Source organism: Mus pahari, chromosome 15, assembly GCF_900095145.1.
Source record: "Mus pahari chromosome 15, PAHARI_EIJ_v1.1, whole genome shotgun sequence".
Classification (NCBI taxonomy): Eukaryota; Metazoa; Chordata; class Mammalia; order Rodentia; family Muridae; genus Mus; species Mus pahari.
The window spans coordinates 40,127,339-40,145,866 of NC_034604.1; the positions used below are offsets into that span (position 1 = coordinate 40,127,339).

An 18,528-nucleotide genomic window follows, 5' to 3' on the forward strand; every position below is an offset into this window, starting at 1 on the left:
AGTGGGTGGGTAGGGGAGCAGAGGTGGGGGGAGGGGTATAGGAAACTTTCGGGATAGCATTTGAAATGTAAATAAAGAAAATAATAAAAAAAAATAAAATAAAATAAAATCTGAGATAAATATAAAAAAAAAAGAAAAGAAAAGGTGACTAGAGAAAATATTGCAGAAATTACATATATTATAAAATGCAACACTGGCTATAAAATTGATACATTTGTTAAAAGGACACTCTTGATTGCTCTATTCACTGTCAGTAAAACAATGTTAGGCACAAGTAAATATTTGTTAATTGTTAGCAAATATGTGCCTGTACAGATAGCTCCAGTGGTTAAGAGCACTTGCTGTTCTTGCAAAGAACCTAGGTTTGGTTCCCAACACCCAGATGGAGACTCACAACTGTCTGTAACTCCATTTCCATGGGAATTCAGTGCCTTCTTCTGCCCTTCATTGGTACTCTGTGTATACTGTACACAAGTATGCATACAGTCATTCACATAAAATAAAAACTAAATAGATCTTTAAAAATATTTACCTGATGGATCAAAACATAAAAGGAACACTTTGAAAAGATCAACTCTGAAGAAAAAAAATCTGAAACAATTTCTTTAAACGAATGGATCAAGAAGAATCAGGCTTGGTAAGACAGCAAAGAAAGATATTAGATGGAACAAAATGAGTTCTGCATTTGAATGAAAATTATTATGAACAACAAAACAAACATTTAAGCAATGGTTAAAGTAAAGCATTAATAAATATGTGCAATTAAGAAATACAATTGTCTACAGAGGTTGTAAAATAAGTTTTTAAGTCGATGCTCTAGCAAAACAAAGAAATGAAAAGATAATTAAAGAGGGACAGGGACCAGTGACAATTTAGCTGTCTATACAAACACTTTATGCACTCTTCTTAAAAAGCAACAACCTAGAGCTAAAGCACATGAAGATCTCACTAGAGGCAACCGTGCATTAACATCAGAAGCTCTTGGGATGAGGAGGGGTTCTGTGTTGTTTTATCCAATGGATGAACATACAAATATGTTTGCCTTAGAATAGATGTTTTAGCCTTGCAGAAGCTTTTTGGATCCATGAGGTCCCATGTATTTAGTGTTGATCTTAGTGCCTGCACTGTTGATGTTCTGTTCAGGAAGTTGTCTCCTGTGTCAATGTGTTAATGACTATTCCCTACTTTCTCTTCTATCGGGTTCAGTGTATCTATTTTTATGTTGAGGTCTTTGATGTACTTGGATTTGAGTTTTATGCAGGGTGATAGGTATGGATATTTCTGTATTCTTTTACATGACAAAATACAGTTAGACCAGCACAATTTGTTGCAGATGCTTTCTTTTTGTTTGTTTTGTTTTGTTTTGTTTTGTTTTGTTTTGTTTTGTTTTTCTGTATAGCCCTGGCTGTCCTGGNACTCACTTTGTAGACCAGACTAGCCTTGAACTCAGAAATCCACCTGCCTCTGCTTCTCAAGTGCTGGGATTAAAGGTGTGCGCCACCACACCCGGCAGATGCTTTCTTTTTACCATTGAATACTATTGGCTTCCATATATACATATATAAAACCTAGGTGTCAATAGGTGTGTGGATGTATGTCTGGGTCTTCAATTTGATGGCATTGATCAACCTGTCTGGTATTTATGCCAATACCATGTGGTTTTTCTTACCATAGCTCTTTAGTAGAGATTAAAATCAGGTATGGTAATACCCTTAATAGTTTTTATTGTATAGGATTTTTTTTAGCTATCCTGGATTTTTGTTTTTCCATATAAAGCTGAAGGTTCTTTCAAGGTCTGTAAAGAATTGTGTTGGCATTTTGATGGGTCTTACATTGAATCTATATATTTCTTTTGGTAAGATGGTCATTTTTACTATGTCAATTCTACCAATCCATGAGTATTAGATATCTTTGTATCTTCTGATATCTTCTTCAATTTCTGTAAAGTTCTTGTTATACTTTTAGTTTTAATTGGTTGGTTAGAGTTATTCCAATACATTATATATTAATTGTGGCTATTATGAGCATAACAAATGAGACAAAACAGCATCCTACAGAGTAGGGAAATATTTTCATCATCTCTATATCTGACAGAAGGCAATTCCCAAAGTACATAAAAGACACAGGGAACTAGACATCAACAAATACAGAGAAACCCTGTCTCGAAAAATCAGAAAAAAAAGACATCAACAAATCAAATGATCCAGTTTTAAGGGTACAGATCTAAACAACTGCAAACAGCAGAATCTCAAATGGCTGAGAAACACATGAAGAAATGTTCAACATCCTTAGCTATCAGTGAAATGCAAATCAAAATGACTTTGAGATGACCTGTCAGAATGGCTAAGCTCAAAATCACTAACCACAGCTCATGCTGACAAGGATGTCGAGCAAGGGGAGCACTCCTCCATTGCTGGTGGGAGTCCAAATTTTGGGAATCAATATGGAAATTTCTCAGAAGATTGAGAATTTATTTACCTCAAATCCCACTCCTGGACATATACCGAAATGATGCTCCATCTTACCAAAGACACATGCTCAACTGTGTTCATGGCAGCTTTATTCATAATAATGAGAAACTGGAAACAACCTATATGCCCTTCCACAGAAGAATGGATTAAAAAAATTGTGATACATTTACACAGTGGAATATTACTCAGATTTTAAATACAGTGACATCGTGGAATTTTCAGGAAAATGGATGGAACTAGAAAATAATAATCTTGAGTGAGATAAACCAGACCCAGAGTGACAAACATGATAGTGCCTAACCTAGTTGTCATCAGAATGGCTTCATATAGCAACTGATGGAAATAGATGCAGAGACCCACAGCCAAACATTAGGCAGAGTTCAGGGAATCTCACTGAAGGAGGGGCAAAGGAATTGTAGAAGCTAGAGTCAAGGATACCACAAGGGAGTCCACTGAGTCAACAAAACTGGACTCATAGGGACTGAGATTGAACCAATAATCAGGGAGTCTGCATGGGTCTAACCTAGGCAATCTGTGTATACGTAATAGTGGTGTATCTTGGTGTTTTTTGTTCAATCCCTAAAAGAGGGAGCAGGGGTTGTTTCTGATTCTTTCAGGATTCTTTTCCTCCTACTGGGCTGCCTGTATATGTGAGGAGTTACCTAGTCTTATTGCAACTTGTTATATCATGTTTGGTTTATATCCCTGGAAGGTCACTCTTTTCTGAAGAGAAAAGGAAGAGTGTATTGGAAGAGAAAGGTAGATGGGGGATGGGAGGAGATGAGAGAGGGGAAACTGTGGCTGGGATGTAATATAGAAGAGAACAAATTAATTAAAAATAGATGTTTTAACATAAAGGAAATGAGAGATAAAATGTTCTTTAAAAACCACTGGTATATATGGTTCTTTTAAAAATTAATTACTTTATTTTACACTTCATATTTTGTTCCCCCCATCCCCATCTACCCTCCTACTGCTCCACATCCCATACCTCCTCCCCAACCCCGTTTCTCCACGAGGATGTTCCCACCCCCCACACCACCTGACTTCTAAACTCCCTTGGGCCTCCAGTCTCTTGAGGGTTAGGTGAATCATATCTGAATGAACACAGACCCAGGAGTCCTCTGCTGTATGTGTGTTGGGGGCCTCATATCAGCTGGTATATCCTTCCTGTTTGGTGGTCCAGTGTTTGAGAGATCTCGGGGGTCCATATTAATTGTGACTGCTGGTCCTTCTACAGGATTGCCCTCCTCCTCAGCTTCTTTCAGTCTTTCCCTAATTCAACAACAGGAGTCAGCTGTTTCTGTCCACTGGTTGGCTGCAACTATCTGCATCTGACTCTTTCAGTTGCTTGTTGGGTCTTCCAGAGTGCGGTAATGCTAGGTCCTTTTTTTGTGAGCGCTCCATAGCCTCAGTAGTAGTGTCAGGCCTTGGGACCTCTTCTTGAGATGGATCCCTCTTTGGGCCTGTTGCTGGACCTTCTTTTCCTCGGGCTCTTCTCCGTTTCCATCCCTGTAATTCTTTCAGAAAGGAACACTTACAGATCAGAGATATATATGGTTCTTTTAGGATCTCTGGTTTATATATATATATAAAAAAAATCATGAGCAGTTTTGACATTGATCAATACAGGCAGCAAAATTGACCAATTTGTGTTTGCTAAAGGCTGCTGTTAAAAATAGCCACTCCTTATCTTCACAACATGTGTATAATTGATTTTCCTCTCAGTGTAATCACATTATGCATTTAAGTTAGCAAGGTAATTCTTAACCACGAACCATGTGAATCCTTTGATGTTTGTAAGAAATCTAAATCATACTTCCTTTAAATGTCATAATTCTGAATAGTAGCTGATTTTTATTCAAATTATACCTATTTCATCATGATTTCTCTTGTTAATAATTAGGTTTTTAAAAACAACCATTATGTAAGAAGATTGATATATAAACTCTATGCAAGCATCCGTTTCTTATGACATTGCTGGATTTTTTTCCTTTTTAACTTACTTGTTTTTCTCATCTGTAAAACCAAAACACTGTTTAGATTCTATTATAAATTTTAATCTGAAAAAAAATTGTCAACCCCTTATTTTTCTGTTATTGTACCATTGTTCAGCTTTGCAATGCAAATGTTTCTGTTCAGAAATCTTATCCAGCTGCTTGATGTGTAATTCTTTAATTAATCAACAGTTATTGATTAAATGAAGGTTTGAGTAATAAACATGGATGTCTCCTGTCTTAGGGTTTCATTGCTGTGAAGAGACACCATGACCAAGGCATCTCTTAAAGAGGATAGCATTTAATTGAGGCTGGCTTATAGTTTCAGAGGTTCAGTCCATTATCATCATGGAAGGAAGTGTGGCAGCATGCAGGCAGACATGGTGTTGGAGGAACAAAGAGTTCGACATCTCCATCCAAAGGCAGCCAGGAGAGTCTCTTCTGTACTGCATGGAACTTGAGAACTACCTACACAGTGACACACTTCCTCTAATAAAGCTACACCCATTCCAACACGTTCTCACCTCCTAATAATGCCATTTCCCATGGACCAATCATATTCTACTATTCCAGCTGCAAGCAATGTTCTCTGCCAAATTTTAGTTTCAGTTCCTTTTAACTCATGAAGCATCCCTTGATTGCCTGGTCCTCAGGAGTGTTTTTCTTCTTCATCCACATATCTACAATAACCTATACTATGACACTCATTCATGGGCTATGCTGACCTCCACCATAATTGTATCATTAGTTACCCATGCATGTGTCTTCTCAAACAATTACAAACTCCTTGTGGGGTGAAGTGAGCCTATATTCAGTCTTGTTTCTGTCTGTCCCCTTAAGTATGCACCTATAACTATGCCTTGAACTTAACAGCTATTTTTATCTAATCAAATAATTATAAGTACTATTAATTCTTTTAGTAGTAGACTTGAGGAGTGACAGGGATTTGTAACCAGTATAAAAACATGTGATAACATTTTTTTCACTCGTATATGTAACAATGTTCTTAAATTAATCTCTATATACTATTTTCTCTGCCTTTAATGGACAATAAGCAATCAAAATGTGTAAGATTATGTCATAGGCTTGAGACATAGACTAGCCAGGTGTGGTGGGTTTAAATAGGTATGGCCGCATAGATTCATGTGTTTGAAAGCTTGGCCATAGGTAGAGGCCTATTTGGAGGCATGGCCTTGTTGGAAGAGGAATGTAGTACTTAAAGTAGTCAAGGAGTTATTCTTAGAGTAAGTGTGCCACTATGAAAATGGGGCTTTGAAGTCTTAAATGCTCAAGCTATGCCCAGGGTGAAATATATTCAATCTCCTCCTGGCCTTTGGATCAAGGTGTCAAATTATTATCTCTTCCTCCAGCAGCATGTATGTCTACAAGTTGCCATACTTCCCACCATGAGGATAATGGATTAAACCTCTGAAACTATAAGACAACACAATTAAATATTTGCCTTTATAAGTGCTGCCTTAGTCATGGTGTCTCTTCACAGCAATTAAACCCTAACTAAGACACTAGGTATAGACATGTCCATATAAATTTTAGGTCTTTGGAGGTAAAATTTTCAGTGATTCATTTATTCAGTAAACATATGGGGATACCAACTGCTGCTGCTGCTGCTGATGCTGCTGCTGCTCCTACTAATGATGAAGTCACAAGCCCTGGTATTCTCACGGGGGCTTATAATTTAGGACAGAAGTGAAGATAAAAACCAAGCAAACCAAAAGACAAACATTTTAATTTAACTGACTAAAGCAGTGGATTTAAGGATTCAGGGGTTCAGATCCATATTGTGTTGTTGTAATATGTGAAATATCGTCTTTTTAGAAGATTTATTTATCAAAGATTTATGTGAGTATTTATGTACATATGAGTGTAGGATCCCATGAAGATCAGAAGTGTTGGGTGTCCCTGAAGCTAAAGTTGCAGGAGGTTGTTCACTTCCTGATGTGGGTGCTAGGAACTGAATGTGGATCCTCTTCAAGAGATAGCTAGAGCTGATCCATCTCTCTAGCTATTAGAAAAGACTAGTTGTAAGAGTGACTCTGTTGACTTCTTAAATCAAGTTCTGTTTCAATTAAAAATAAGCAAACACAGGTCCTCATCTTAATATAAGCTGCTAGAAGATGATAAATGTCTCAATTACTTTCACAGTTATTTCAGTAGCATAAGCAAAATAAATATATGCAAAATTTATTAACATGTGGAACACATGAGAAAATATTGAATATTATATTTGCCAAGTCAATAAAATAAAACTAAGTTTAGTGACTTCATTTCAAATTTTTAAAAAATGTCCTTAACTGAACAAATTTAAAAAGCAGTCAGTTTAAAATGTAATTCATTTATCTTTATAATCTTGTGAAATAAATTGGGATGTATTTTACTTATAGGAAAAGTGCAGGAACTATCAATAATTGGAAATAGTTAACATTTTTTAATGAGAACACAGACTAAATAGCAGAATGATGCATGAAATTGAAGCAGCAACAAGTTCATTAGTATTGCACCATTTCTAATATGGAAATGACTTTCTCATTTAACCCCTTGCTTGAAGAGTGACTACTTAAAATTCTTAACTTTACATCATTATTCTGTTAAGAGTTCAAAAATGCAAAATGTTGCCAATCACATTTTGACAAATGCTTTCTGGGTTCTTGTCAATTAACCTTTATTCTGTTGCTTTCTTTTTAACCCAATAACATTTGTCACTTATGTTTTCTGTTTATAAGTAATTTTTTAATTATTCTCAAGATAATAAATGTCAATACATTGTCATGTGGCATATTATGTAGGGTCACAGATGTTATAAAAGCATGAGAATGAAATATTTTAAATGTAAAAGTAAAAGAAAATAGTTCAAAAAGAATGTGATTTTCTTAATTTTAAGGTCATATTGATTAATATAGATTAAGTTTGTGTTTGTTCTTAAATGAAAAGAGTTTATACTTTTTCAGAATTTCCGTTGAAGATACTTTCATAAGATACTGATTAATTCTAAAATTTCCATTTCTGGAAATTGATTACATTTTCCCCTCTTTTGGCATCACATACAACCTTTGCAAGCTTTTTGTGTTTCTTCTTTTGTTTCTCTTTATGTGCTTGTATCAGGGTTCCTTGGAGGAACAGAATTGAGGGTATGTATTTAAAAAAGACTTATTGGAGAGAGTTACAGGCTATGTAGTCCTGCTCATTCAACAATGGTTGCCTCAAACAGAAAGGTGAATAATTTAGTAGTTGTTCAGTCCAAGAGGCTGGATGTCTTAGCTGGTCTTCAGTCCACGTTGGAATCCTGAAGAGGTAGGTTCTAATACCAGTGAAGGGATGCCTAAATATCAGGATAGATGAACTTGCTAGCAAGAGTCAGGCAAGAAGGCATAAAACAGCTTTCTTCTTCAAAGTCCTTTTATATGGGCTGCCCTGTAGCTGCTGCCCAGTTTTTGAATGGATCTCCTCACCTCAAATGACCCAAACAGGAGAATTTTTAACAGGTGTTCCGAGCTGCTTGAGTTTGCCTGGATTCCATGTGTGTGTAGTCAGGTTGATATCCAAGATGAGCCATCAGTGCTCTCAACTAAATATGTTATCTAAATGGAGCCATTGAAACTGTATCACCACTAATAGCCATGGACTCTTCCCTAAAGGATTCTTGGCTTTCTCTTTATATTAACTATTGTTTGTGCTCTTGTGTTTCTAATGCAAAGAGTTTGAAGCTCGACTCCATGTTTTAACATCATGAAGAACATTTTCTTAGGTTTGACTTTCAGTTGTTTAGGACATAAAGAAATAATAGCAGCTGGGTTCATATGTGAATGCATATGTGAACATATACATATGTATTTATTAATAAGCAAAGCTAAATTCATGTTTATGGTTATATTTGGTTATATAAAAACTCTAAACTATAGCATTAATGAGAAAGGGGGAAGCAATAGGCTTTTTGAAACTCATAGTAGAAACTGAGACTGAATGAACCGGCTACACATTTTGGAGCCAGGTAGGAAACCTCCCGGAGAGGTGCTAAAAGGATTGTGCTGTTGGGACAGACTTGAGCCTGGGGAACCCTTCAAGCTAGAAAACCCTTAAGAAATTTTTTCTTTAGGTTTGGATTGAGTGCTAAGCACATAGTCAGGTACACCAGCCTGTCACAGCAGATAGACTTAAAACAGGGCTGAAATACACAATAGAATTGAGAGTTTGACTTAGAGTCAAGAGATGGAATTATTACTTGAATTACACAAAGAATTGTGCCTTTCTTTTTTCCATTAATTACTTTATTCACTTTACATCCTGATCACAGAACCCTCTCCACACTCACAGATCCTCCCTCACAAAGCTTCTCCCCCATTCCCTTCTTCTGTAAAAAGGGGAGGTCCCACTGGCTACCAACCTATCCTGGCAACTCAAGTCACAAGGGACTAGATACATTCTCTCCCACTGAGGCCAGACAAGACAGCCCAATTAGGGGAACAGGATCCACAGGCAGGCAACAGAGTCAGAGACAGCCCCCACTCCCGGCAGCCCCCCCTCCAGTTATTGCTGGAAGACCAAGCTGTATATCTGCTACCTATGTTGGGGGAGAGGGGCTAGGTACAGCCCACACGTGCATTTTGGTTGATGGTTCAGTCTCGGGGAGCCCCTAATGGTCCAGGTGTTTGACTCTGTTGGTCTTCTTGTGGAGTGCCTATCCCCTCTGGGTCCGTCAATCCTTCCCCCCAACTCTTCTACAAGACTGCCAGAGGTCCAGCTAATGAATTGTGTCTTTCTGAAACAATATTTAATTCTTTGTGAGCTTAAAAATGTACTTTGAACACAATTCACCCACCCAACTCCTCTCATAACTACCCTCTATACTCCCACTCCTGTCCACCCAACTTTGAGATTTCATTTTTTAAAACTGTACCTTAAATGTACTGGTTTAGGAAATAGAATTGTAAACGCTAACTTTGAAGCTAAAGCAGGGTTCATCATTTCTGAAAGATAGTTCTAGTGATAGGATCAGGGGTAATGTGACCTGAGATAGTCCCATTGATAGGCCCTGGACTGCACCTTCTCAGGGACATGGTACTGTTATAAGTTATGTTGTCGTTGACAGCCGCGAACATAGCTTTTAGACTTTTACTTCTAAAATTTTTCTAAGTCAATGTAAATTAAGTTTTCCAGCCACAGTTTAAAAACTGTGACAGCCAATTAAGAGAAAAAAAAAATTAGGGTGAGCTGGTTGGCTGAATTTTTGTGTAATTAGGACAAGCAATTCCTCTAGAGACAGGCAGCATTAGATGCCTTAAATATTTCTTCTTCTACACATATATTCCGTCCCAAATGCTTTGTTTTTCTAGTAGACTATTACATGTAGACAGGGTTAAAAATTAGAAAATTTGACTTGGCAAAAATAATTGAAATGTATTGAGTTAAAAGTATTAAATTCTATTAAAATACTTTTAAAGTTATATATCCGATTACGATATATATATATATATATATTCATTCAGCAATGGGGAAAGTCAACAATTCAATTGAAAAGATCTGGTCAATAGTTAAACAGACATCTTTCAGAAGACATAAATTAAAACTTCCCAAAGGAACATAAGTGGGGGAAGGCATCGCTTATCATCAGAAAATGCAAAGCAAAATGACCATGTATCATTCTCTCACTCTAGTTAGAATGTTTTTTAATGCTAATTAGTGAAGTCAAGGGTAAAAGGAAAGGAGAGCCTTTATCCAATTGGTGGATTTCAGATTTATAGCCGCAATGAAAAACAGTATAGAGATTTTTTTTTTTTTTTTTTTTGAGGCAGGGTTTGTCTGTATAGCCCTGGCTGTCCTGGAACTCACTTTGTAGACCAGGCTGGCCTAGAACTCAGAAAACCGCCTACCTCTGCCTCCCAAGTGCTGGGATTAAAGGCGTGCACCACCACCGACGGGCAGAGATTTTTGAAAAACAAAGACTAGCTATACTGCACCTATCAGCAAGCCTAGAAGTGGATTGCATATATAAAGAAGATTATGCCTGTATGCCTCTACATATTGCAACACTATTCTCAATGGCCAGGGAATAGAATTATCCTAATTATCCATGAACTGATAAATGGATAAAAGAAAATGTGGCACTCGTGCATAATGGGATACTATTCAGTCATTCAGAATGATGACATCCTGCCATCTATGACAAGGTTGATGGAACTGTATGTCTTACGAGAAGACAAAATAGTCAGTCATATGAAGACAAAAACAGCGTGAACTCGTGCATGTGGAACGTATAAAAGTTGATTTTTCTATACAGAGGTTAAGAAAAAAGAAGCAGTTTCCAGAAACTGGGAATCCAGAAGAAGGAAGAGAAAGAGAGAAATACTTAAATGTTCATTAGTGAATACTAAGTGCTGTTAGATAAGAGACATCGGCTCTGGTGCCCTATCCATTGTAGGGTGACTATAAATATCAATTATAGATTACATGTTTTATAGGAGCTAGGAGGAAATATATGAATCAATTTTAGCTCAAATACATGCTAAATACCTTATAAGATAGAAATGTTTATTCTGATTTAAACATTAAGTGTATTGAAAACATAAGGCACCCCCATAATATGTACATTTCCATGTCATTTATAAGAATATATCTAATGAACTGTTTTAGTAGTTAAATGCCTTTAATTTATACTATGTTCTAATGAAAAATAATTATATAAGATTATAGTCATTTTGGTATCATTATACCCTACTTTGGCGGAACCCAAAGAGTTGCTGTTTGACCACTCTTTTTAGTATTTTTAAGTTGGGGCAGAGTACGTCATGCAGGACTGGCTTTGAAAAGTTTGGGGCTCCTTGAGTAGAGACTTAGTTCTTTTCTGAAGAGGAAATAGAAGTCTTGAATATGCATGGTCCACAGATAGATTATGTTGTATATTCACGGTCCATAGTTGGATCATTTATCTTTGTAAAGTTTGTAATAGTAATTTACAACTAAATATCTTATAATAATTTGATGAATAAATAGGGATGATTATACAACTTGATTCTATTTTTGAATTCTAAAACTAACCTTAAGTTGATTAAAGTAAAGTTACTTGCCTCCTAAAATAATCTCTGAGATTTTGCATATAGCTACCCAGTATTTCCACGTGTCCTACAGTTGTAAGACTTCATGTTTTAGAAGACATTTTCTGAATGGTAATTTTATATTGGCATAATTAATACTTCACAATAAATCTGAATTAACCAAAAGTTTCCCAAATTGCCTTGATTGACCTCTTTAGATGGACTCACTCTTTAAACTTTTAAAGAATGCCTGATGAACAATCTTCTTATGTTCAAAAATTCTTGTTATTTAACCTTCCAATGTCAGATTATTTAATTGTGAAGACCAATTCGGATCAATTTATAATGATGGCTTAGAACACTGTGTGCCAAAAGATTCAAAGTCTTCATAAAACCTCATCAGGAAATAATACTTCTATGGTTGATTAACAGTGTGCACCATAAAGCAAGATTATTTTGAAGAAAATGCTTATTACCAATGTTTTGGGAGGTTATAAATGACTTTATTTTTTTAAACAGAGGAAGCTTCCAGTAGGTATGTGGCTATTTGATGATTTTATAGTAAGAATTCGAGTGAAGGCTCTCTCACAGAATGTAAAAACATCCTTCCACACATGTATCCAATTCTCATCACAGTCCAGCTTGGTCACTGAAATTTTCCGAACTTTATCTGACTTTTTTTTTTTTTCACCTTTACTGTTAGGCACTGGAGCATCTAGCTTCTCAAGAAGCTCTGGGATCAAGCCCTGATATCATTTTGTCTCTGATTGCTGTCATTGGGACCATCTTGAGATACCTGGTATATCTTGAATCCTTGGCTACATTCAAGATATTTTCTGATGATACCTCACTTTCCCGTGGTTGAGAGTCTTGTGTACTGTTGTGATGTGGTTGATCTGAAGTGGTTTCAGAATAATGATCCATTTGTGACAGCAATGACATTTAAATGAGACACTTCAACTGTGACCTCCTCTAGGCCTGGGGTAGATGACAGACCATCTAAAATATTAAGAGTTTTAATTTCTTGAATACGAAGAGAAAGGTATGCCAGGTTCTCCTCACAAACTGTGGCAAACTGGCCAAGAAAACTGCACATTGCACGTGACAACTGGCTTAGAAATGCCATGGTTCTTTTCAATCGAATATCTGGTACTGTGGTTATGCCTGAACCCATAAGAGGAAACCGACCCTCATCTATCTCCTCAACATGTGGGTACCCTAGGGCTTTGGGCACAAACCCCTCCCAGCCAGGTAGAACCTATTGCCAATTCTCAGAAGTGTTATTTACTTTTAGTTGTTTCTTTACTAGATGCATTAATAATAATAATAATAATAAATAATTTTACCATTTGCTGGTGTGTATTTTGCTTTTATCACATTCTTCCCTATTCTGTTACAATATCTTGACAATTCTATGTGGCTCACTGACTTCACCAAATTAAGTTTCTTTGCAGCAGACCACAGTATGAATTGTAAGTTGCCTCGAAGTTTTGATTTGGGGAAACCTATTCTTCTTGCTGCATTTGTTTGACATTATTTAAGGCAGTCTACTTTTTTTTCCCCACAGAGACCATGTCTCTTGTACTTTCCTGGGAATGGAAAACAATCCTGGGAAGTTCATTCTGAATTCTGCTCTGGATTGTCGTCCAGTGTTTAATTTCTCCTGACTCTCTTAGGAGACAAGCCTTTACTTACAGCACAGTACTTCTCTTTCTTGTCATTGAAAAACGAAACGCCAGCATTTCCAATCAAGAGGGAAGGCTGACCTTGGCCTGCTCTTTGTACTCATAAGTACTAGAAGGTCTTCTCAAAGCCACAGATTGGATTGAGAGACAAGGGCTCATGGCTTCTATTTAACTTCCAAATCTTTAGAATTTTATATCATATGTTCTGCTCTGATCAGAAGTCATTTTTAAATTAATCTCTAGGACTTTTCCATCTATTTAACACATTATACTGAAATGAAGCATGCTAACACATTGAGGTACATATTGCTCGTGGATTTCTCACACTGCCTGCAGGAATAAGGTTCCAAACGTGCACCCTGCTATTACTACCCTGAAAACTGTCAAGGTCTTACGGATTTGGTGTATGTGTGTAGCTGTGAGAGTGAAGATTTGGAAGAAGGAGGTGAGGAGGAACCAGTGTCGGTTTCTGCACACCTGAGGGATGGCGTGCAGGACTGCCAGCCTGGTGAGAAGTCGGCCTCCCTGGATTGGGTTAGGAAGTACAGTATGGTCAAGGGAAATGGTATTTTTTACTCTTTTTTAAAAAGTCCATTTTCATTTCATTAGCTGACTCTCAGAGAAGACTTTTTTCAATTATCTCTATGGGCACTCAACGGACTAAGCTATTGCCTTATTCCAGGGGCTGCTCTAACAACTTCATAGGTCTCTTTTCTGTCCACAGGAATGTTCTTTCAAAACCTTTGTTTTCTCATCCCTCACATAAGAGCAGAGGAGCATACCCAGAACCTGGTTTCAAAGTCACCCCACTTGGCCCTCACCTGACCCCTGGAAATTGAGTTCTCCCTTTCATAAACATATGATTAACCTAACTACCACTCCAAGCAAAGTAGCATAGTTGCTCTCCTGAGCATGTTTATAAAATATGCAAATTCAACATGTCCTTTGCTTCATTATTGCATCCATTATTTAGTTTCACTATAAAACAGTTGAGGGTGAAAAGGATAATTAATGCAATTAAGCTTCCATGGTTTAAAAATTCCCTAATTTTAGTAAATGTTTTAATGGAACTCTAGCCAGATAACTGAAGAAAAAATTATTGCCTTCATTATAAATGCCAAATGGAACAAAATATTACTCTGAAAACCCAAAATATTATATAAATGAGCCTTGAATATTTCATAGAAGCCATTCCCATTGTTAATCTACAGGTTTAGTCTCTATCGTTAACTATATATTTGTGTGTATATATGTGTGTATGTGTGTGTATATATCTATATTTATATATATTTGTGTATTTATTGTATCGCTATTAAATGCACACACATTTTTATACATTTCTAGAAGATCATATTTATGGGAAGAATGGAAGTGAGGCTGTGCTGTGTAGTTTGACACAAACTAGACACAACTTGTCACAAACTGGAGTCCTCTGGGAAGAAGGAACCGCAACTGAGAAGCTGCCTTCATCAAATTCAAATGAGGTCATGTCTCTGGGGCATTTTCTTGATTAATGATTGATGTGGGAGGGCCCAGCCCACGGTGGGTGGTACCCACCCCGAGCATGTTGTCCTAGGTTATACACATGAGCAGACTGGACAAGCCAAGGGCAGCGAGCCAGTAAGCAGCATTCTTCCGTGCTTCTACTTTATGGTTCTGTCTTGAGTTCCTGACCTGTCTTCCCAGATAATTAATGTAAACTATAAGGTGAAATGAACCCTTTCTTCCCCAAGTTGCTTTGGTATGTGGTTTGTACCATAGCAATAGAAAGAAAGCAAAGGAGGACCGGGGCTAAAGTATTTTATTCTTGTGATTCTCATTTTTTTTTCTGGAAGCTCTGTGTTGACCTGTGAGGCCCGGGCTGACCTCAAGCTCATGGCTACACTGATTCAGCCTCTCAAGCACTGGCATTATCAACATGTCTCACCACAGTCTGAACTGTTCACTTCTTAAAGATTTAAGTCTATACTGTGATAGGGCAGCATCACTGAATGTGCATCAGAACAACTTCTCACTCCTTCTTATCTACTAAGAATGTAATTCAATTAACATGATCTGGAAAAGTGATATATTTCAGACCCAGCATTCTTTTTATTTATTTATTTTCCAATACTACCAAGAACCATGAGAGAAGTGAATACAAACAGGCTGCATGGTCTGCTGAAGATGCCCCCCCCACTCAGAAAACTCGTTACTAAAGTATGCAGAGGTAGGGTTGGGATGACTTGAGGAACAGGATGCAGGAGAGGCTGCCTAAAATTGAATTTTTTTGAGTCAGTTCTAGCCCCCGATTGCATGAGGGTTATAATGGTACACATAAGTGAATCCTTGTAACTGTGTAGGTCTGGTTTTCTTCTGTCTTGCTTTAGTTCTTTCTGGATGTCCAGACACCTCCCGCACATGGGCAGGGAGGAAGGAGAGCAAAGGCTGAAACTGAGAGTCCACAGCCACGGTTTCTCACTGGGAGCATCAGAAGCTGCTACATTTTGGACCTGAGGGGAAACATCAGGGACTGGGACGAATGCTGTGGTTCCCAGTTTCCTCTCTGGGTACCTAGGTGCTGTGGGTATAGTCAGGAACAGTCTGAAGCCCACCTTTTCCCTCAGGGAATCTGCATGCCAGGCTGAAAGGGGAGGATGGAGCCTGGGACAAGCAGGATCTGGTCTGATTGGGAATGAGGGCCAAGTACTGGAGGGGCTGGAGAAAAGTGTTCTTGGGGAATCTCAGGCATGGCCTTAAGAGGACAGCCTTCCCCACGGCGATCTTTAATGAAGGATCTGAGATGATCCTTGCTGGTTCATACTGATTTATTGGGGGGGGGTGGGTGTGGGCACATATACTTTGGGATTATATACCCTTTGGGGGAAGGGAGTGAGAATATTCAGGAAGGGAAGGTCATTGGCTGAAGGCTTAGGGTACTAAAGTGCCTCATTAGCATGGGGAAGCATTTAAGACACATCTTGTGCTAGCTGAATGAGTTCTTATTGGGAGAAAGGACATTGAACCTGTAATCTTAACTAGTGCTACCTGACATTCTGCAGATAGAGGTGTGGGGTTTTTTGAATTCCCCAAACAAGGTCAGAGAAGGAGAAGCCCTGCCAAAAGGGAGTCCTCCATATAGCCCCAGAAGGCTATCCCTCCAATGAAAGACTTTGATCTTAATTAGCACATACTTTTCCTTGTATTGTGGTGGTATTTAGTTATTCTTGAACTATCATCATTTGCTACTCATCTTTTTTATTCCTTGTTGTTGTTTTTTCAAAAGCTACTAATGGCTCTAGATATTACAATGGCTCTATTTACACAAGTGTAGCCGAGGCATTACAAAGAAAAGGACAATGTTTAATGTTTTGCTCCATTGTTCTTATTGTTTTAAGATCTGTTTGGGATCCCTATGATATTTTCCATTAAACTTCAGGCCCAGAACTGAATTAATTCCATTTAATATTCAGTTCACACATTTTTTGTTTTGTTATCTATTCATTTATCTGTCTGTGTATGTATATATGAATGTACATATGTATGAATGTATATATTATGTATGTATGTTATCTACCTATCTACTCTATCTATCTATCTATCTATCTATCTATTTATTCATTACCTGAAAATAATAACTCATTCATAAACCCAGAAACTAAAGTAAAAGCTAAGGTCTTAAAAGGAAAGACTGGGAAGGTGAAGAGGAAGCATTTAAGGAGCCAGATGGGTTAAGGACACAACAAGAAAATCAACTAACCTGAGCCCATAGGTGCTTGTAGAGACTGAACTGCCAATGAGAGAGAATGCATGGGCTGGACCTAGGCCCACTGCACATATGTAACTGTTGTGCAGTTGGGTCTTCATGTTGGACTTCTAAAGCAGGAGCAGGGGCTAACTCTGATTACATTGCCTGCCCTTTTCCCTAAGTGGGGTGCCTTGTTTAGTCTCAATAGAAGATGTGCCTAGTCTTAATGCAACTTGATATGTTCAGAGATATTGATACTCATGGGAGGCCTCTGCTTTTCTGAGAAGAGGAGGAGGGGTGGATGGGGGAAAGTGAGGTGAGATGGAGAAACTGGGAGGAAAGGATAGAGAGGAAGCTGACATCCAAATGTACTGTAAATAATTAATTAATTAGTAAGAGGAGTAAAGACCACAATTTACCTATATACCATTTATCCCACACCTGCCTCCTTTAAGTCAGGCTCAATATCATTCTGAAACACAGGATTATCATTAACTCATTTAATCTTTTTCCATATTTTGTACATATCCATGTATATTAACATAAATGTATACATGCTTGTTTAAATTTATGAAGAACTTTATTGTGCTACACAGAATAGTTTAGAAGTTATTTTTTAAGGACACTTTGCTAGTTCATCATATGTATATGTATATGTATATGTATATGTATATGTATATGTATATGTATGTATATATATATATATATATATATATATATATATATATATCCATTCATTACCTAAAAATAATAACTCATTCATAAACCCAGAAACTAAAGTAAAAGCTAAGGTCTTAAAAGGAAAGACGGGGAAGGTGAGAAGGAAGGATAATTTAAGGAGCCAGATGGGTCAAGGGCACAACAAGAAAATCAACTAACCTGAGCCCATATTTATATATATATAAAACCTCTTAGTCATCAAATCTCCCATGAAAATGCACTATTACAAGTAAGTATTTTGTATACTGTTGAACAGTGTTGCTATGAGTATCCTTAGGTATGTAGACATGTGCAAGTATTTCTCTTGGAGAGCCACTCATTGGAGTGGGTTATGGGAGGTTTGTCAGTGTGTAGCACACCCCCCTCCATCCCAATGTATCTGCTGGGAGGTACAAGAAGGAAGAGGTTGTTTTCTGTGCAGTGGTCTTGGATCATGCATTGTATTGTTTAGGTTTGTGAACACAACTTGCCATCAACTCTAACCTATGAAGCCCAAATCTAGTAGTTGGTCTGACAATGCTTTACTGTGGTGTGATCAGAGACCTCGATGCTTTACTGTGGTGTGATCAGAGACTTCGATGTTTTACCGTGGTGTGATCAGAGACCTCGATGCTTTACCGTGGTGTGATCAGAGACCTCGATGCTTTACTATGGTGTGATCAAAGACCTCGATGCTTTACCGTGGTGTGATCAAAGACCTCGATGCTTTACTGTGGTGTGATCAAAGACCTCGACGCTTTACCGTGGTGTGATCAAAGACCTCGATGCTTTACTGTGGTGTGATCAAAGACCTCGATGCTTTACTGTGGTGTGATCAGAGACCTCGATGCTTTACTGTGGTGTGATCAGAGACCTCGATGCTTTACTGTGGTGTGATCAGAG

The 18,528-nt window shown here is 37.6% G+C and overlaps 1 protein-coding gene and 1 pseudogene across 3 annotated transcripts in view; one reads left to right on the plus strand and one right to left on the minus strand.

Moving 5' to 3' along the window:
- Nucleotides 1–18,528, plus strand: part of Kcnn2 (potassium calcium-activated channel subfamily N member 2) — a 390,602-nt gene that overhangs the window by 115,276 nt on the left and 256,798 nt on the right. The gene's annotated exons all lie outside the window — the stretch shown is intronic.
- On the minus strand, nt 12,018–13,358 carry LOC110332941 (annotated as a pseudogene).